General features: G+C 37.9%; 1 pseudogene; it reads left to right on the top strand.

The window, feature by feature from the left end:
- Nucleotides 1–19961: 19961 nt before the first annotated feature.
- LOC123323658 lies at nucleotides 19962–21335 on the top strand (annotated as a pseudogene).
- The last annotated feature ends 697 nt before the right edge of the window (nucleotides 21336–22032 follow it).

The raw sequence follows: 22032 nt of genomic DNA, 5'->3' as shown, positions 1-22032 counted from the left end.
GTGTGTGGGTAGCATGATGGACCTAGTCTGTTTGATAGGCTGACATGATGGTCAAGCAGAGTGGAGGTGGGATTTGTTACCAAATGAAGGGGGAAGGGATGCTGAGAAGATAAAAACAGTAGCTACCGCTACCCTGTTTTTCCCTTTTCCATATTAGGAACATGACCCATCTTTAATTTTAATCCTGTTCTATCAATGTATCTCCATTTTTGCCCTTATGACTAAGCCTTCATTTGTCTTCACTCTATGTATTTAATTACTTCTTCATATGTCTTCTTGGCACGTTGTGTTTCCTTTATGGAATTTATCACTTTGCCTAATAGTTATATCTGTGTATGTCTCCCTTATTAGACTTTAATCTCTTTTTGGTAAGAAATTGTTTCCTTTTCATTTTTGTGATCTCATTTATTCATTCATTCAGGTAATCCTCACGTGGGGCCTCCTCTGTGCCAGGCTCTAGGAGAGCCACTGGGCAAGTAGTGGACACTCAGTGAATACCTTCTTCAATAAAGCTTTCTGTATATTCTGAAAAAAAAGCATTTGTTGTGCTACTAAGGTTTTGACAGGCTAGATGCTTTCATTTCATTTTCCTGTTGTTGTAATTTAAAAGTATGAAGTCTAGAGAATGACCTTTGAAATGTTACACATGATGTGCATTTCAAGGGAAGAGATTTGACTGGGCACCCCAACCTCCTCACTGTGTTTTAAGTTGTGCAGGGATGAGGCAAAAGAGGAAAGCAAGCCAAAAATCTCCTCCATGGAGAGATGAACCGCAGGCCTGATACATCCCTGTTTTCATTAAACCAAGGAACATACCCATAGTGTTCCGTCAGCTGCAGGCTATTTGAAGATTTTTTTTTTTTTAGATTTTATTTATTTATTTGACAGAGAGACACAGCGAGAGAGGGAACACAGCAGGGGGAGCGGGAGAGGGAGAAGCAGGCTTCCCGCCGAGCGGGGAGCCCAATGCGGGGCTCGAACCCAGGACCCGGGGATCATGACCTGAGCCGAAGGCAGATGCTTAACGACTGAGCCACCCAGGCACCCCTGAAGATATTTTTAATGCTATAAAGTCACTAACATAAATTCCAGTGCTTCTCGGGGTATCACTAAATAAAACAAAAGGTAGAATTAAAAACATGGAAGAAATGAAACCCATATTCTACCTTCTGACTACACTTGTCATAATCATAAAAAACATATTAGAGTTGTTTCTTTTTCTAAGACAAAATCACTTTTCTTTAGAAATAAGCAACTAGGGATGCCTGGGTGGTTTAGTCGGTTGAGCCTCCGACTCTTGGTTTTGGCTCAGGTCATGATTTTGGGGTGGTGGGATCAAGCCCTGCATTGGGCTCTGCACTCATCTGGGAGTCTGCTTGTCCCTCTCCCTCTGTGCCTCCCCCTGCTCGTGCTCTTTCTCTCTCTCTCAAATAAATAAGTAAATAAATAAATAAAATATTTTAAAAAAAGATAGAAGCAACTATTATTCCCATCTTCCTGAAGACCCTGTGATGTTACCAAAAGCCTAATTAACACAGTGTGTGAGTGTGTGTGTGTGTGTGCATGCATGCATATGTGTATGCATGTCCATGTGTATGAGTTTGTTAAAATCTGTGGCACCCGAAACTCTAGAGATTTTCTGAGAACAACTGTGTGTTATATTTGTGTGTGTGTGTGTGTGTGTGCATGTGAGAATAAAGCATCACAGAACCAGGAGGTGCCTTAAAAAGTAGAAAATATACTTATTCATCCAGTTTTATCCCATAGAGGTGTTCTTTCTCACTATTTTCTTTTACTTTATGCATCTTGTTTCTTATACCTGTATGGCTCCTCCCCTCCCATGTATCAAATTCGTGCTCTTCCTTCAACTGCAAAGTAACAGGAAATCCTTAACTCACATGAATTAATAAGAAAATCTATTATGGGACATAACATTTCCAGGGTTGGTTAATTCAAATCTTATTGACATCATTGAGAACTTAGGTTTTTGCCATTTTGAAAGTCTTTGATTCTCAGTGTATCAGTTTTGACATCAGACAAATTTATTTTGTGGTTGCAAGATAGCATCACCACTAGTCACAATGTCCTGCTGAAAAGGATGCATCTTTTCCCATGTGTCTGTTTTTCAGAGTGGGGACATCTTCCCTAGCTGACTTCCCCTCACAGCTCATTTACCAGGATTGGGCCACATGCCCTGACTAAATCAACCTCTAGAAAAGGGAATGGGACTAATACGATTGCCTTGGATTAACAGAATTTACTTCTGAGGAATAAGAGGGAAGGGTGGATCCTGGAAAAAATCAGGATCCTCCAGTGGGGAAGAAAGGAGAATTGGGTATCAGGCAGATCACCCTTGGTGTTGGCTTTGCTCACCTAGAATATGGCTCTCCCTGAACACTTCAGGTAAAATTCATCTTTCTTTTTATGCTCCCAGTGCAAACTTGAATGAGCATTTTGTTTCTGTTATTTGCCCTTAAAATAAATTACTGTTAACATTTCATTTGAAGTTTATCCATAATATTACACCCCATTTATAACCCATGCTACCTTTGTTGGCAATGAAGTTTCCATCACACCAAAACAGATACCAGCTTTTAAAACTATTGCAGTATGATTCCTTACAGATACATTCCTATGTCAGTAACAATATTTTCTTTGTTGCTTTTGAGAATATACCTCTACAATCTTAATATTAGATGCTGTTCCATCCTGTGTCTCTGACCTCTGGGTTTTGCCTATTGTGAACACTTACCGGAATAATGGAGTGGACATGGTCAGGAGTGTTGAAGGGTGGTTAGAAAACAATGGAATCTGAGAGGCAGAAAAGTTTGGGTCTAACATGTGGAGACATGTAGCTTAGTTTTGGGAGAGAATAAAACTCTAACATTATTTTAAAGCACCTCTTACAAATTGTTTTCTCTTTAAAGAGCAATAGTGGCAAGATCAGATGAAGACTGTGGTAATAAAGCAGGAGTTGAGTAAATAGTCTCAATAATTATCCTTCAGATGTTGACCTGCTATGTAACAAGGAATAGTTTGGAGAAAAATGGTCTTTTTATAAATAGTAAACATGACTTCTATAGAGAGACCAGTCCTATTAACTTAAAAAATGCCTTTATCCCAATGTGTTTTTAATGGAAATCCCAGAAAAAAGAAACCACTGGTGGGTGATAAATACAAGAAATCATGTAATTCACAAAGATACCCCAAATGCCTTCATTAAAGACATAACCAATTTTAAATGAACAAATACATTAATATCAGTGTTTAAATATAACATTCTGTTTACTTAAATCAGTAATTACTATAAATGGTAATGATTCTTCATATTCTTAGATATCCAATGCATTAGTCATTCCTCTGTTGGCTGAGATACGAGAGAATCAGAGTGATTATAGGTTTTATATGGTGATTTATAGGAAGAATAGATTATTTAGATAAATATTAAATGGAGGCATGTTGCCTCACTGTTTATTTTTTGTAATGTTTTATTAACCTTCTTTATTTTTTTTTAACATTTTACAATGTAATGTCTTTATGCAGAGTTGAGGTTCTAATGGGTGTGAATTTTAGTATCCTTATTAGAAATCAAATGCCCTAAAGGGGATTCAGCATGTAATAATTTATGTGGCATCTTGTTCTTTCCTTAATTTTTCATACGGGTTAGTGCATAATGAAACTGAGTAAAGAATTAATATTCTTCCTTTAGTAGTTATAAATAATTTGTTTTGCTTATAAAAAATGAGTAAATTGCTGTTCAAAAGTTGGTGACTTAAGTGGTTGGTTCTTAAATAACCTTTCTTGAATATTAAAATATACTTATTTTATGTCAGCTTCTTTGAAAAATTGCTTTATTTTCTTTCTGTTTTCTTGACTTGCCAGTGTAGTCCATTCATTCATTCACTTGATCACAAAAAGCAATGTGACCCAGACTCTACTGACACAAACAGACCACTCAGTTTGATGCTTCTACTTGCCTCTTTAATGCTGTTTCTGGTTTTTCAAGGGCTTAAGCTTGAAGAAGCCTTGAATAAAAACATCGACCTTGTATTCTATAGCCACGGTCATTTGCTGTGCACCATTGATGATAGAGCATCTGGGAGCTGGCAGGATGTTTCTGTTTTCCATCCGGTTGTTTTGGTTGTCAACACACTTTAGTCAGTGAGGCAAAAGTTATGGGGCAGAACTTTGGAGAACCTCTATTTTTAGTTCACTAAAGCTCTCTGACCCTTCTCTTCCTTACACACATGAATTTTTATTGTTTGTTATATCTACCCTCTAAATTCACAGAACAGATCTTGGGCTTGTTTTCACTAATGAAGGCTCCTTTCACTTTGGATTGGAGAATAGCTCTCATAGTTTTAGAATTGGTCTCAGCTATCATTGACGTTCGACTTAATTATACACATTTTTAGCAAGTTGTATATATGTCATCAGAGCATTTCACCACAGAACATATAAATTAGTTCTATAATTACAGGGAAATGTCACACGCATCTCATTATCACATGGCAGAATTTGTCTTAGAGAAATAAGTAATTTCATTCTAAGAAAAGGATAAAGTTCAAGTATTTCTGGGTACTGCCAACACCTTAATGCATAATTGAATAGGAATGAATCTGGAGGATTAAATATGAGAGATGAGAATGATTTTCTAAAAATCCAGATTATTTGAATAGTCCTTTTCAAATCCAGATAGAAATTGCTCCATACTTTGTTACTTTTATTTAAACTTGGCCAAAAATCAATGGAGTGTCTTGCCCCAAGGACCTCATAGAAGTGATCATAGTCCAGTGAGATCTGAATCAACTCTGCAGGTAGCTTATGTGGATTATGTCTTGAGGCTCTGGATAATTTACTAGTCCTATGACATCCTTTTCTATGCAGTAGGTGTGATTCACACTTTTCTTCTTCAGATTCTTTGAAAGTATACTTATACTTGTCTCTTCCTTCATTTTACTTGTCATAGTTTATAATTGTGGATTTATTTTATCTCTGTCTTGCGTCTATTCTGACCTCTCAGGGACTGTAGACTCCAAAGGAATAGACACACATAGTAGGTGTTCAATAAATACTTGATGACTGACTGCATGATGCTGGTATCAGGGCTGGAACTAAACCCTAGATCTCCAGAATTCTACTTGTTGTCTTTAGCCACTGTGCACTTCTACCATAAAATATATTGAATTATTTTTCTCCACAAATGAAGTAAGTCTCCACATGGTTTAAATTCAACCAACATCTCGTTTCCATGTTGTATTTGGGAAGCATAAAAGAAACAAGTGATTAAGGCCTCCCTCGGTACGTTATTGATGTGTAATACAACATCAAGAATAGTAAGATGCTGAACAAAAAAATGACAGTTTCTTTTGACAGCTGAAAAGCTTCTGCTTTTCAAAAAGCCTGATTGACTCTGAAGTCAAAAGCTACCTTCTTGAAAGATAAATCATTTATTTGTGGGTTTTTTTTCCTCAGAATTTTGGCAAATTGATAGGAAAAGCGTAAAAATAGGCTTTATTTCTATGGAATTCAGCCTCGTTAAGCCATGCTTATTTTCATTAAAAAAAAAAAAACCCAAACTGTTTATTCAATACCATACCTTATACACACACACGTGCACAGACACAGAAGCCCATCCTGCATTTTTTTCAAGTACAAATTATCCTGGGGGCTTACTTGATTGACTTAGGTGTGAAATAATTTTCTTGTCTGTATCAGGGACAGATATGTCAAATTCTTTCAGATTCTCTTAGCAGCAGTCAGTTCATTTGCTGTCTTGAGTAGAGCCTTCTGAAGTTTCCTTCGTGGAAGAAATAGCATATTTGAAAATGTACCAGCATTTTCTTTTCTTTTTTTTTTTTAAATTGATTATTAATTAATTAATTTATTTATTTTAGAGGTAGAGATAGAGAGAGAGAGAGAGCATGCATGAGCGGGGAGAGGAGCTGAGGGAGAGGGACAAGCAGACTCTGTGCTGAGCGCTGAGCCCCATGTGGGGCTTGATCCCATGACGCTAAGATCATGACCTGAGCTGAAATCAAGAATCGGATGCTTAACTGATTGAGCCACCCAGATGCCCCTAAAAATGTACCAGCATTTTCATGTTACTATGTTATTACTAGATAAAGCAATTTATATAATTTTGGAATTACAAGGTTCCCTAGAGATAATCTGGTCCAATACCCTCATTTATTATTTATTATTTTTATAGTAACAAAATTAATTTGTATTTACATAATGCTTTTTTGAAATGTATTTGAAATAAAAAAATTGTGCATAAGAATCTTTAAATAAAGAATATTTTAAAATTTTCTTTCCTCTTAAATAGAGAGAGAATTTAATCCTCTGAACATTTGAGCAACTTTTGATTCCAAGATCTTACTTATGTCTGCATTTGGATGTTTCTTCTCATATTTTCTAAACCCTAGCTAGAGAATATCTGTTTCATCTTTTTTCAATTTATGAGGACTTTTTGATAAATAAATTATCCCATATGCTATTAGATAATTCGTGAGTTTAGGGAACAAGATGTCTTTAAGCTTCTTTTGAGGTTAAGGATGTTCATAATAATAATAGTAGCAGTAGTTATAAAGGACATGTTGAATTTGGGATCAAAGCTTGCTAGCTTTTTAATCACATTTAAGACCCTCTTTACCTTGTAATTTCAGACTGAGTAATCTCCCTCTGAGACCACACACTACTCTTTCTCTCCGACAGGGCAGCTGGCGCAGTTTTCCCTGTGTCCTGAGGTGGCAAGCCATTCATCTCATCTCTCCTTTACTGTTTTCTACGTGTTTACGTTAGGAGCTTTCCTAATTTATTATTATGCCCAGAAAATAGTAGATGCTCAGTAAATATTAGTTGAAGGTGAATGAAAATATATTTGATTATATTTTCCCCATAAATGTTATTTATTCAATTTTCAAGTTTATCTAGCTGCTAAACTTAACACATTCATGTGACTTTATGTTACTTAGTAACATATCATACCATCTATTCTATAAATGAATTTTTTTAGTGTGTCAGATTTCCCTGAAAATCTGATGAAGTAATTTAGGAGGAAAAGGAAATATATCTGAAGGGGAAAAATGAAACTTGTCCTTAATGCTTCAAAACAAAAGATTTTATGGTTCTTAAAGGCAGGGACTATGCCATATGTTTATTTTATGATCTTCTGTTTTCATCTACTGTTCAAGTTAAAGAGAAGATTCCTGTTAAAGTTTTAGAGCTTTATAAAAAAGGAATTGTAGTAGACTCAAACTCTTGATATTTTAGGACCAAAAGGAATTTCATAAATAGTCCAATCTAGTCTTTTCATTTTTTTAGACAAGGAAATGGAAACATGAGGGATTGTTGCCATTAGCATAGTATATGTATATAGGGACTAATAATAATAACTAACACGTATTCAACACTTAGGCTACTGAGTATGATTCTAAATGCTCTTCATGTATTACCTTGTTAATCCTGATAACTCACTGTTGAGGTATGTTTTGTTTGTCAATGAGAAAAAGAAGCCCCGGCAGGTTAAATGAGCTCCTCACCCTCACACAGCTAGTAAGTGATAAAGCTGGGATTTCGATCAATGTATTTAACCTTTCTGAGCCTCACTCTTTTTTTTTATTATTATGTTGATCACCATACATTACATCATTAGTTTTTGATGTATTGTTTCATGATTCATTGTTTGCGTATAACACCCAGTGCTCCATGCAGAACGTGCCCTCTTTAATACCCATCACCAGGCTAACCCATCCTCCCACCCCCCTCCCCTCTAGAACCCTCAGTTTGTTTCTCAGAGTCCATAGTCTCTCATGGTTCATCTCCCCCTCTGATTTTCCCCCCTTCATTCTTCCCCTCCTGCTATCTTCTTCTTCTTCTTCTTTTTTTTTTCTTTTTTTAACATATATTTTTTGTTTCAGAGGTACAGGTCTGTGATTCAACAGTCTTACACAGTTCACAGTGTCTGAGCCTCACTCTTAATGCATGTGCTATATTGCCTCTCTGATTAGAGCCGATATGTTCTGAGCCCTGATTCCTAAGCCTCTAATGTTTCCCTAGTCCCTGAAAAGTTTAGAGATGGCTGAGTGTCCTTAGTGAGGAAGAGATACTAGAGCAGCAGTGGAAATAGTGGGGGGCAATAACGAAAGGAAGCTGGTGAAATGAGAATAGGATACCAGAGATCTCTTAGGAGGAGGAATGTGGTGTGGAATTCTGGATGAGCAAGTAATCATAAAACATTATGGGAAGAAAACAGATCTTTCTGAGTAGCCGGTGAAATGATATTTGTTCAGAGGAATTTAAACTGATTTCCTTGCTGTTGGAGGGGTGGTCCTTCCCAAGAGGAGGAGCAAAGTGAGAGATGATTGCAAAGCTCATCTATGGGAATCTCTATTAGATACCTTCCTCATCATGCCTTTCCCTCTTCTGAAATAAATTTGCTATTGTGATTGTTATTTGTCTTTTGAAAGGATTCCTCAAATGATACTGGAAGGACAGCTAGACAGAGGACACAGGGCCACTCTCTTCATTTAGCTTCTTGCTGAGGTGTGAATATTTAAGAGATGAGGCGTAAAATCATCACTATTGATGTTATTTTGCCTTGTGAGGGAGTCTTTCATAAATGACACAGAGGGCAAGTAGGAAAGGGCAAAGAACTTAGACTCCTCATTTAGTTTCCTGCTGACATGTGAATAATTCAGGGGTGGTGCACAGCATTTTTATTTAATATCATTTGTTATTTCATGCAGGCAGTTGAATTGCTGGAGATCTCTTATGGGAGGTCTTACTTAGTAGGACCATCTTAGTAGAATAGCACTAGGGAAGAATTCAGAACTATTTGAAAATTCCAGTTACTAAGGGGTGTCTAATAAACCAAATTATATGAAAGGAACACTTATATTGTTTACCATAAGGTTAGTACAAGGCAGAAGTTTCTGGATTTTTTTTTTTTTAAAGAAACACACTAAGATCATGGATTAAATGTATTTAAGTGAGAGAAATTCAGGGTATAAAATTCCATTGATTATGGTTCTGTCTTGTATTGCCGTTTGGAAAATGTGCTTCAACCACATAATCCTAAACCCCAGAAAGCAAACAATTAACTTGGCCTCCCAATTGGCAATAAAAAGACAAAACACTATAGTCAAAAGTTACACATAAGTGTCTTACTATCAAGGAGTCAGTGGCCTATATCTTAATTTTATGAATGACAATAACTCTAGTTTGCTGATTACCAAGCCAAGAAATGTTAAAGTCAGAGGAGAATATTATTATTAAGGTGTCTATTTGAAAGGATTATTATTATAAGATTGAAATAATGTGTTCTAATAGGTGACTGTAAATATATATAAAGATAATTATCCTGGGGCATGTCTAACTTAGCTTTATCTTGCAGTGTTACCAAATGAATCTAGTAGGTCTAGACTGGACAAATTTACTGTAGACAATGAGAGCCTTGGAAGTAGGTGCAGAATGTATGATAATGAAATAAAAATATATATTGCTAGAGGCTTTTGCCTTTCTCTTATCAGATTGTTACCATTTTTCTCTCCCTGGATCTTAGAATAAAACCTGCAATTGACTGAACTGATTTAATGAAGGAGTGTTAAATATTCAACAAGGCAGCAAAACTGCTCACATTTTATTAGCATATAATTTTGAAGAAACAAAACAAGTCTAAAGAAAAGACAGAGTCTGAGGCATAAAATAAGGTCATGTTTTACAGACTAAATTATTTGGCCTCTCTGATTTTCTATAACACAGCCACATAGAAGAGCCGTAGAACTTGTACTTATTAGATTGGTTGCATTACCTCATACTGAATAGTCCACTGACATCTGGTTTGGACATATTGTCATTGGAAAAAGTCTGAAGGGGCTACCACAAAGATAAAAGATCATCTTATTAAAAAGGAAGGTAATTTATAAAATTGTGGGCAGCATGTGAGAAAAAAAAGGCTAAGACCAAGAGAAAGAGCTTATAAAATAAGTTGTTGATGATGTGTTAGAATCAGAGAAGCTGAATATAGTCATCTGCAAAATTATCATCTCTTGAAAGTAAACATAGAGATGTTTCCAAACAAAAGAAGCGAGATTAATGAAACACGTATGTATGGATGGATTTTGATCAGGGCATATAGGTAAGTGTTGTTAGCAAAGAACAACTAAGTCCCAGAACAAGTCCCTCTCCCCAGTAAACAAACAAGCGAAACCCCATTCTTCTTTCTACCTTACCAAAAACTGTGTGACATAGTTAGTGTAAACCCATGTCATCAGTTTAGGAATTTTGCTTTGGAAACCAGCCAGTGAAGTTGGATTATATCTTCAGACATCATCTTCTCTCTTTGGAAAACTACCAATACATTTTCATTTTACCAGCTGTTTGTTTGTTTTAATTTTTAACCAGCATTAAATTTAACAGCTTTATTCAATTCTGGGCTCTTGAATGTCCCTGAAGAAATTTTTGAAGGATTATGCAAAGCACTGCTCGCTTTGGAACTTCCATGTAGGTCCTGGAGATGTTGGGAAATGCTTGTGAGTAATTTTCAGGCAGAAAAAAAGGACAGCCAGCTGAATGCTTGACTGTAATTCAATCGGGAAGTTCTGATGGCATTCTAAAACTGGAAAGTACAGTTTGAATGCTTTATGAATAATACCACATTGCGGACATTGAATTACAGCTAGTATTTTTACTCGAGGACTAGGAATACTAGGAACATAAAATAATTTTATAGCCAGTTACCTTTGAGGTTGAGGGAGATGACAATTCATCACACCAGAGGTCTTTAGTGCATGCCACAAAGAAAGATTGTAATATGTATAGGAATGAAGGCTTACCACTTGTTAATCTGTAAGGAGAAGGATTTTAATATAGAGGACATTGGTCTGCAAAGTGTTATAGGGATTGCGATATGAGGACAGGATTGAAATGCTTTTGAGGACACCCGGGTTGCCAGGGACACGATTCCTAGTCCTCATACACACCACATTTATATTTTAATCGGAAAAATTCTATTGAGAGTAACCTTTCAGTGAGGGAATATTATCTAAACAGAACACAGTCATTTCAGCTGTTAGATGAAAAACTTATATTTTATGGGCCTAGAAATAAGTGAGTTGAATGTTATCATAAGATAACACATGGTCCTGAGGCACCCAGGGGTGCTGGTATCTCACGTCCCAGCACAAGCTCAAAAACCCTTGCCCTGCCTGATAATTTGTCAAAGTTATTTTAATTTGAGCCATAACCAATTATTTGTGTAAAATATACTGTAAAGATGATAGTCGGAAAAAAAGAGATGATAGTTGGAGAGCAAGAACATGAAAATGTATTTTTTTCAACCTTGTTGAGATTAATGAACTGTCAAAAATGTTATTAACTCTGCAGAATGAGTACCAAGTCTAAACAGCTCTGCATTTAAAAATGTCTTGGCTTTCTTCTCAGAAGAATGAATTAAGTTGATACTCATGACTGAGCCAGCACATTTTCTCCTGCATGGTTCACCCTAAAGATACCTTAATTTTTGCCACAAAGGCTTTTTATTCTAATTTTGCTCTTTGGTCTTGTTTTGAGAGCTCTATACCCAGTGGCATGGAAATACAAAGAATTGATGCCCCCATAAGGCTCATGATTCAATTCCCTTTGGCATTAGGTTGGATTTCACTATTTTTTAAGCCCAGGGATATGTGCTCTGCCGATTGTCTTGAATAAGCCAGAGGTCTACTAGAATGTGGTGTCTAATCTCTCCCAGTCTGCTTCGTGGGGATGGAGAGAATCTGAGCAGACTCTCCAGGACATGCCACAGAACAGTCAGGGGCTGGAAAATAAGAATGATTAGGAGGTGGCATTACAAATACAGAACAGAGGAAAAAAGCCTTAGTGGCTCCTTGGTTATGGTTCTTCAGAATGAGCAGAATTTTTGGACAGAGGATGTTAAGGAGCTTTTTTTTTTTTAATCTTCCCTGTGAATAGAATAACAGTAAATGACCTTAAGCAATGACTCTAAGGGTTTAGAGACTGAGCTAAGAAAAAGCTGCCAGTCTAAGATAGTCTGCAGAAGAAAATTAATAAGAAATAGAGGATAGTGGAATGCCAGAGAGAGGAAACACCTTGAACAAATTAGAAAAGGAAAACCAAAAAAAGTGGTATCTGAAAAAGAGGCCTTAGCTGGGTCTGTATCCTCTCAAGACGGTGATTGCTTGATTGAGGGATTATGTTCTCCGGGCCATCACTGGGGGACAAAGGAGATGGTCAGGTAGAGGCAATGATCCTGAAAGCTATCTATGCTGGTCCTCCCTCCCTTTCTTTTGTCCTTGTTCTGATGTAGTTCAGTGTGTGTGTGTGTGTGTGTGTGTGTGCATGTATTAGATTGAAAGAGGGATTTGAAATAACTTTCCCTTGTTGAAAGGAAGGTGTCAAATAGAATGACAGTCCCTCTCTCAGAAAAATTTCCATCCTGGGGATCCCCTTTAAGGCAGAGATTCAAGCAATGATGAGAAAGGTGCCTTTAGACTTGCCCTGTAATGAGATGTTACAAGCCATTAATTTTATGAAACTCCAAAGAAACCACAACCAGGCCATTAAAAGGGGGAAAAATAGATCTTAGAGGAATCACTGAGAAAATACTAACTTTCCAAGTTCAGTGAATGAATTTGACTCCGTTTTCTTCCCCCCCCCCTTCCTCTGTTGTAGTTGAAGCTATTGTGCTTAATTAGTTTTTGCCTTTCCCCCTGAAACTCTTGTAAATGCTTTAGTTCTAGGGTTTTCAAGGAATTAGGGAGCTAGAAGCCCCAAGAAGGGAGGACTTCAAAGCAGAAACAGTCACTCAAAAGACTTCAGGAGCTCTCCACTGTTCTGAAGATGAAGTCCATGCTCTTAGTTTACAAGGGGTCACAGGCTCACACCTCTTACTTCATCCTCTAGCTTTATTTCTCTACCTGTGCCCCCTACCCTCACTCCTGTACTTCTCTCAGTGTTTTGACATGCCATGCCTCTCCCACTCCTGGCCTTGGAACATCCTGTTTCCTCTTCTTCAAACTCCTTTCACTAGGCTAACACCTACCCATGGTATAGGTTTAGCTTAGGCTTCACTCTCTCCAGGAGGCTAAACCCCAATCATACACCCTTCTCCTCCAGTTATGGCCCCTTGGATGTGCTTTCACCACACCTTCCGTATTTTGCCAGTCATCACACTATGTGATAATTTAGATGCCTATTTACTTCACTGTGGTTGTCCTCACTGGACTACACATTGTACTGTTATGTTCCAGAAGAGTTCTTATAGACTAGCTTTTGTGGAAAGATTATTTCAAACTTGGAGGCTTACTTTTAGTTGTGGCAGCAGGTCAGGGACATTTCTAAGGGGATACCAACTATACAGTCACTGTTTTCTCTGAGTGCCCATTCTCTCCCATCTTTGGGTATTTTTTTTTTAATGGGGGTTGTAAAGTACAAACCTGGGGTTTTGAAAAAAAATGGAGGTTTTAATTTCACTTGTGGACCTCATTAGGGAGTTTGTTGGTGTTGTTTTTAAGTCCTTCTTGTCCTGAGGATTGATTGAAAAGCTTGGTTTTTATCAAAAGCTTTTACCTTTCTAGGGTCATTCCTTAGTTGCTCTTGCAAAAACACCTAAACTGTGGGAATACCTCTAATGTGATTAAGTGAAGTGGTGGTGATAAGTACTTGCCTCTAAAGAAAGTTTTTGGTGCTTAGGAAATATGAAAGTCATCCTTGAATGCCTCCTCCCTTTTAACTGAATTTTTTCATTGTGAGAGGCAAGATACATCGACTACTTTTCATTTGTCTCATAACCAGGGCATCTTACCCCAATGACACAATATTTTTATTCTATTATACTCCATAATATTTGCTAATGTTTTTTCCGCTAAGTTGTACACATACTGGTTTCAGATGATATATCAAAAGGAAAAAGGAAAAAAAAAATCTTTCAGCTAATAATGGTAATAAAGTCTACTTCTGAATTGCATAATTTTATTGTCTTAAATGGCAGGCACATAGTGTTAAAAAAAACAATGCTTATTATGTTGTAATTTATCTTATGCAAGTATTTCCAACATTCTCTCAGCAATCACATGTAGCCACTGAGCACCTGAAATGTGGCTAATCTGAATTGAGATGAGCTATAAATGTAAAACACAGGCTAGACTTCAAAAACTTAGTAAAAAAATATTTAAAAATACTTAATGAATAATTTTTATGTTGATTATAAGTTGAAACTGATGATATTTTGGATATATCAGGCTTAATAAAAGATATTAAAACTAATTTCATTTGTTTCTTTTTACCTTTTAAATGCAGTCATAGAAAACTTAAAATGACACACATGACTTACATGTATGCCTTGCATTATATTTCTATTCTACAGTGCTGGTCTAGCCAGTGTCTAAATAATGAAGACTTTTGTTTTCTTTTGCTAGAAAAGGAGATATTTAAAATGTCACTATAGCAATTAAAACTTGGTAACTGCTTGACTTGTAGGAATGGGATCCCCCAAAGGCAATTAAGTATCCCTAATGTCTTGGGATAAACCACTCACAATACTATTAATAATAATGATGACTCTAGTGAACTACTAATATGATTACCTCTCTGGGTTTTTGGAGGATTCAGTAAGACAATATGTGGAAAGAAGTGACCTAAATAATATTGCCTTATGGAGAGAAGGGTGCAGGTGAAAACTATCAGGGAACAATGTAAAAATTATTTTCAAGCATGATATATAGTAATAATGTGCTCCGTTATCTATGGATTCAATGAATGTGTAAGAGAATAGACTTCTTTTGGTTTATGTGAAGACTTGTCATGCCAGCAGCATTGATATGTGACTATATAATCTGTGTAACCATCTCTTTAAATGGTGTGTTATATTTTATTTAATTTATATATTAACCTTTATGTCAGCCATTCCCTTATTCTTGGCCACTGGGTTGCTTTCGTTCCCCCCCCCCCATTATTAATGTTGTGGTGATAAATATCTGTAAAACTCTATATTTTGGGTAATTTTCTAAGGATGTCCAACTGATTTTGAAATAGATAATGAGTTATGTAGGGATGGAAAAACCATTCAAATTCCTGGCTAAAACTGAACAAATGATCCAACTAGGAGGTAGTTGAATATAAACTGTTTCTCACCTGTCTTGCATTTCTAGGGTAGAAAAGATAAATGGGGCTAAGATTTACCAAATATTCATATGAGGTTGTTCCTATTGTGAGAACATTGGCAATAAAATAGTAATGAAACCAGCAGATCTTTTGGATATTTCAATATCCAGATCTTGTTAGAACTGAAATCTTCAATGTAGAGTTTTAGCCCCATCGAACAATTGTCTCTAAAGCCGTCCAAAAGACTCTGAGAGTGTGCCCTGCGGCTATACAAGGGCTCATAATTGAAGAGCATCACATGTGAATTAGCTAAATCTGCATACTGGGTTTGGGATGAGACCATTATTTGTGTTTTAGACCTTTCAGTTCCATAAAAAAAGGTCTTGGAAGAAAGGTTTCATTTTGCCCATGACTGTATGTTTGTGAAAGTTTTATTTTCAGAGCAGATGTTTGAAGCCCCAAAAGCTGCGTTTACATTTTGTGAATATATTTATTGTCTTAATCACACAGAGCTTCTGTTACTGGTAGTAGGTTAGAAATTGCAACTCATTCCAAATAACGTTGGGCGGAAATAGGAAGGCAACGCAAATTAAGGCAGAGCACTTTAATAATGATCTCTTTTAAAATACAGCTTCTCATTATCATAATGTTACAAACCCTGTTTGTCACCAGAGTTCCAGAGTTCAAGAGCAAGTGTTGAGAGCTGCTACAGCAGTGCTCATTCATATGGAGAGAACAGAGCAGAGAATGTATATTCAGTGGGGCCGATTTGTGTAGTTTACGTTTTATGCATATAGAGCTGTTAATTTTAATACAGTTGCCCTTACTCTCAAGAACACCTGCTACCCGAACAATCGAGTTATAAAATCAACTCTCCCAAGAATTATTTCCTACTTGTATTTCTTGGTTTTAAGAGCAATGCTTGAGCACTGCTTCTGTGTAAGAATGTTTTTAAGTTTCAATTACTATGATACTGGTTGAACAATTAAAAGATTCTAGGCACCTTGCAGACCGTAACTGTTGCCCCTGCATTGGACATCATGATTTCTAATGATGGTATGCTGATAATCTGACGTTGCAGGTTTGGGAGGAAAGGTATTCCGTTTAGAATCAAAGCATCTGGGCTTGGGTGCTGGCTCTGTTGGGCCAGTCACATAACTTCTGAGAGCTACTGAATTTTCTTGTTGGAAATTGAATGCAGAGTGGATGGTCCTGATTGTTTTGGATCTTGGTCTGCATAATTTGTTCATCTTTCCCAATCTTTGTGTCAAATAAAATGAAACTTTTGTTTAAGTGACACTCCTAGGCCACTGTCTTTTGCCAATACCTCCTCTCACTCTCTGAACTCATCCATTCCCATTGCTTCAGTTATTCAGATGGCATCTAATTCTCTATTTTTCACTTGGTTTTCTTTCCTGAGCTCTATACCTATGTTAATTTCACCTGCAAATTTCTACTTGGAAATGCCACAAGTATCTTCAAATTCATTATGTTCAATACCAAACTCATCATTTCCACCAATCCCTTGCTTTTTCTCATTAATTCCACATATACTTATTGACTGCACACTTTATGAAGGCATTGGGCTGGAAAAGGAATGATAGCACAGTTCCTTCACTAAGATCATGCACTAATATAAATAAATATAATTTAAACAAATAATTTCAACATGTGATAGGTATTTTCTTCCTTAATTTTTGGAAAACTAGGTACTATCCTTGATTCCTTTCCCCTATTTTTTAACACTCCCAATCAATAAACTTTATTTTTGCCTTCCTGACTATCTCTCAAGTTTATTTCCATCTCTCTATCCATCTATAATATAACTACCTTAGTTCAAGCCTTCAGCATTTCTTTACTGTATTATTGCAATAGCCTTCTAATTGTCCTCCAAGCCTCTAGACTTATCTCTCTCGAATCCATTATCTATACTATTAGAGTATATTATGTTTTTCCAGATAAAAACTCTTCAGTAGTTCTGCATCACCAAAAGGATAACACTTAAGGTTCTTAGCAGGACATTTGTTCCCTTTCTTTTTACTCCAGGCTCATGACCAAACCTTTGCTTCATGCTTTGTATCCCAGAAATACTGAACTACTTATGTTTGGTTGCTGTCCTCCACAATGTGCCATTTATCACCCTCAAACCTGCACTTTTTTTCTTCTTCTGCTGGTAATACTTTTTCTAACTCCCATGGTACCATGTTTTGGTTATCTCTTGTTCTTTTTTTCTTAAGGATCTATTTATCTAAGACAGAGAGAGAGGGAGAGAGTACAAGCAAGAGGGGCAGAGGGAGAGAGAGAATCTTAAGCAGACTCTGTGCTGAGCGTGGAGCCCCCTGTAGGGCTTGATCTCATGACTCTGAGATCATGACCTGAGCTGAAGCCAAGAGTAGCACACTTAACCAACTGTGCCACCCAGGTGCCCCTGATTATTCTTTAAGACTCAGCTAAGATGAATTTTTCTTATCCCTTCTAAGGTGAGTTAAGTTCCCTTCTCTATGGATTCACTTATCACATAATGTTGAAATTCTCTGTTTATGTGCCAGGTTTCATTCACTAGATTACAAGCTTGTGGAGAATAGGGACTGTGTCCTATTATTCTCAGTCCTTATATTCTCAGTGTCTGGTACATGGTAGGTGTTCAGTAAGGGTTTGTTGAACTGAATCAAAGGATGTGGCTCCTGCCTTTCTCCAACTTCATTTTGAGCCATTTTCTTCCCACTCTGTTGTCCCACTTCACTGAACTTAGAGTTCTTTGGAAATGCCATGGTCTAGCTTCTTGGCTATTTACAGGAATGATGCTGTTCCACTGCCTGTAATACCTTTCCCCCTGCTTCTCTGTGCAGTTTGTTACTATTTATTCTTTAAGCCTGACCACTTGACTTAGGTATCTTCTCCTCTAGGAAGCACCCATGCTTCTTGCCCCGCATTGCCACTTTATGACAGATGAGAGGTCCACTTTTGTGTTCTTAAAGTATTCTTTGCTATCACAGCACTGTTTATACTGATTGTCCTTTTAGTTACTTGTCTTTCTCTCCCACTAGACCAGGACCTCTGTGTCTATCACTGTGCCTACCTTATAGTAGGCACTTAATAAAGCTTTCTTAAAAAAACAAAACAAAACAAAACAGCATTTTTCCTTCTTACATTGAAGGGAGAAGAAAGAATGGGGCACCTGGGTGGCTCAGTCGGTTAAACGTCGCACTCTTGATTTTGGCTCAGGTCATGATCTCAGGGTTGTGAGATCGAGCCCCACATCGCGCTCCATGCAGGGCATGGAGCCTGCTTAAGATTCTCTCTCTCCCTCTCCTTCTGCCACTCGCTCCTCCCAGTCCACCCCCCTCTTAAAAAAAAAAAAGGAGAAGAAAGAATTAACATTTTGGGAGCTTAGTATGTGCTGTCACTATGCCAGATATTTATCTACATAGTTTGTGGAGAAGAGCAATTAGAAGCAAGAGGCTTGGCAAACAAACCATTTGCAATTCCATAATCTTAGATCTGTGCTTACTCATAGGCTCAGGAATCTATGTTGTTCCCCCCCCCCCCCCGCCCCATGTGCTATAAAATTCTGTCTCTCTCATTAGAAAGTGTGTGGACCTATTGGGGAAGTCCACAGATAGTTTATTTTGTAATATTCTCTGCTTTATTGGAGGAAATGCTGTTTAAATAGACTATAAGGTGCTTCTTAAACTGGGGCAAGCATTCTCTTGCGGGTGTGAAACCACAGAATAAATAGATACATCTTCCCGGCATGTGAATATTTACTCCTAGCTACAGATACTTCTAGTTAAAGAGGGTGACCTAAAGCCATCTGATTGCTACTTTCCTCCCTGAAACACATAAAAACAATAAAACAAACAAAAACAACACCCTCCCCACCAAATCTGCAAAGAATATAAATCAGAGAAGAAAACTCTGTTTTTAAAAAATTATGAAGAACTATCAGCCAAATATAGTGAACTTTGGATCAAATATGAGAGACCACTGAGAGCCCAAGTAAACCTTCTCAGACCTTGACTGAAATAGATTCTAGAAACATAGATGTCAAGAGTCCAGAAGGCTTATTCAGTGATCTTTTGATTAAGGTTAATAGACACAGGGGCAGGGGAAGGCTATAGAAGTGAGGAATGTTCCTGTGGAGTCCAAGTTCCACACCCAAGGTCAGTTCCCATTCTACACCCTAAGACTCCATGGGAGTGGTGCATAAAGGAGAGCCACATGGGCTAGCTATCCCAGTTACCTGCCACCTAGATTCATAGCTAAGGGAGATTGAAAAAGGTAAGGTTCATTTTCTGTCAAAAACTGAAAAAGGAAAGCTAATATTATCAGAAGCTGTAATTTAAGGTCTTTCTCTGTAAACCAGGCCAGCCTTGTGAATGTTTGCGCCCAGACATGGAAAGACATCATTGAAAGCTGCAGATTTCCCTAGCTCAAATAATCACAAAAATAAATGTATAATTACAAACAGTGACAAAATTACAGAGTGCTATGACAGTGTATAATAAGGGATCAGCATCATCTGTGACTGGGAAACTTTCCCTGAGAAAGCAGTTTGGGTTGAGAGCTGATGTATGAGTCAGTGAGGCAAATGGAGAACGTTCTTATCAGAGGGACTAGCAAATTCAAAATATTTGTGGCAGGTGAGAGCATTCTGTGGGTGAGAAACAGAGAAGGCAAATGTGCCTGGGTTACGGAGAAAGGGAGTGGGATGGAGAGAGGAGAATGAGAGGTGAGACCAGAGGAAAAGAGGGTAAGACAGCTTTTTCGCAACGGGCTTGCCGCCAGGACACAGGTGTTGTGAAAACCACTGCTCAACCTAAACCAAAACGGGAAAGGAAAAGACTCACATCAACATCATCGTCACTGGACACGTAGATTCGGGCAAGTCTACTACTACTGGTCATCTGATCTACAAATGTGGTGGGATCGACAAAAGAACTATCGAAAAATTTGAGAAGGAGGCTGCTGAGATGGGAAAGGGCTCCTTCAAGTATGCCTGGGTCTTGGATAAACTGAAAGCTGAACGTGAACGTGGTATCACCATTGATATCTCCCTGTGGAAATTTGAGACCAGCAAGTATTATGTGACCATCATTGATGCCCCAGGACACAGAGACTTTATCAAAAACATGATTCCAGGCACATCTCAGGCTGACTGTGCTGTCCTGATTGTTGCTGCTGGTGTCGGTGAATTTGAAGCTGGTATCTCCAAGAATGGACAGACCTGTGAGCAAGCCCTTCTGGCTTACACACTGGGTGTAAAACAACTAATTGTTGGTGTTAACAAGATGGATTCCACTGAGCCACCCTACAGCCAGAAGAGATACAAGGAAATCGTTAAGGAAGTCAGCACCTACATTAAGAAAATTGGCTACAACCCCGACATAGTAGCATTTGTGCCAATTTCTGGTTGGAACGGTGACAACATGCTGGAGCCAAGTGCTAACATGCCTTGGTTCAAGGGATGGAAAGTCACCCGTAAAGATGGGAATGCCAGTGCAACCACACTGCTTGAAGCTCTGGATTGCATTCTGCCACCAACTCGTCCAACTGGCAAGCCTTTGCATCTGCCTCTCCAGGATGTCTACAAAATTGGTGGTATTGGTACTGTGCCTGTGGGCCGAGTGGAGACTGGTGTTCTTAAACCTGGCATGGTGGTCACCTTTGCTCCGGTCAATGTTACAACTGAAGTGAAGTCTGTTGAAATGCACCATGAAGCTTTGAGTGAGGTTCTTCCTGGGGACAGTGTGGGCTTCAGTGTCAAGAATGTATCTGTCAAAGATGTTCATTGTGGTGATGTGACTGATGACTGTAAAAATGACCCACCCATGGAAGCAGCTGGCTTCGGCTCAGGTGATTAACCTGAACCATCCAGGCCAAATCAGTGCCTGATATGCCCCTGTGCTGGATGTTCACACAGCTCACATTGCTTGCAAGTTTGTTGAGCTGAAGGGGTAGATTGTCGTTCTGGAAAAAAGCTGGAAGATGGTCCCAAGTTCTCGAAATCTGGTGATGCTGCCATTGTTGATATGGTTCCTGGCAAGCCTATGTGTGTTGAGAGCTTCTCTGACTATCCTCCTCTAGGCCGTTTTGCTGTTCGTGACATGAGACAGACGGTTGCTGTGGGTTTCATCAAAGCAGTGGACAAGAAAGCAGCTGGAGCTGGCAAGGTCACCAAGTCTGCCCAGAAAGCTCGGAAGGTTAAATGAATATTATCTCCAGTACCTGCCACCCCAGTCTTATTCAGTGGTGGAAAAAGAGTCTCAGAACTGTTTGTGTCAATTGGCCATTTAAGTTTAATAGTAAAAGACTGGTTAATGATAACAATGCATTGTAAAACCTTCAGAAGGAAAGGGGAATGTTTTGTGGACCATTTGTTTTTTTGTGTGTGTGTGGTAGTTTTATTAGTTTTTAAAATCAGTACTTTTTAATGGAAACAACTTGACCAAAAATCTGTCACAGAATTTTGAGACCCATTAAAACAAAAGTTTAATGAGAAAAAAAAAAAAAGAAAAGAGGGTAAACTATGTAGGACTTTAGTGTTCTCCTTACTGAATCCTAAGAGCAACGAGAAGCAATTGAAAGGTTTTAATCAGAGTTGTGACATGATTAGATTTGCACTTTAAAATGACTGTAACAAAACAATTGATTTGGGAGCAAAGGAGAGTGCAAATGTAAGAACCCAGTTAGGAGGCTATTGTAATAAAACAGGTCAGATGTGATGATACTTCAGACAAGGGATGTGACAGGGAAGATGGAAGTAAATGGGCAAATGGGAGTTTTTGTGACATATATGGGAGGCCCACAGACCTAACCTGGTGATGAATTAATTGGATTTTGGGACATGTGTGACAGAAACCCCTAGTCGTCCCCAGTATCTACTTTTCTTTTCTTCCTTCTAGAGAT

The sequence above is a fragment of the Neomonachus schauinslandi genome, unplaced genomic scaffold (genome assembly GCF_002201575.2).
Source record: "Neomonachus schauinslandi unplaced genomic scaffold, ASM220157v2 HiC_scaffold_141, whole genome shotgun sequence".
NCBI lineage: Eukaryota > Metazoa > Chordata > Mammalia > Carnivora > Phocidae > Neomonachus > Neomonachus schauinslandi.
Note: the sequence above shows the minus strand (reverse complement) of the source record. Positions and strands in the feature narration are given on the sequence as shown.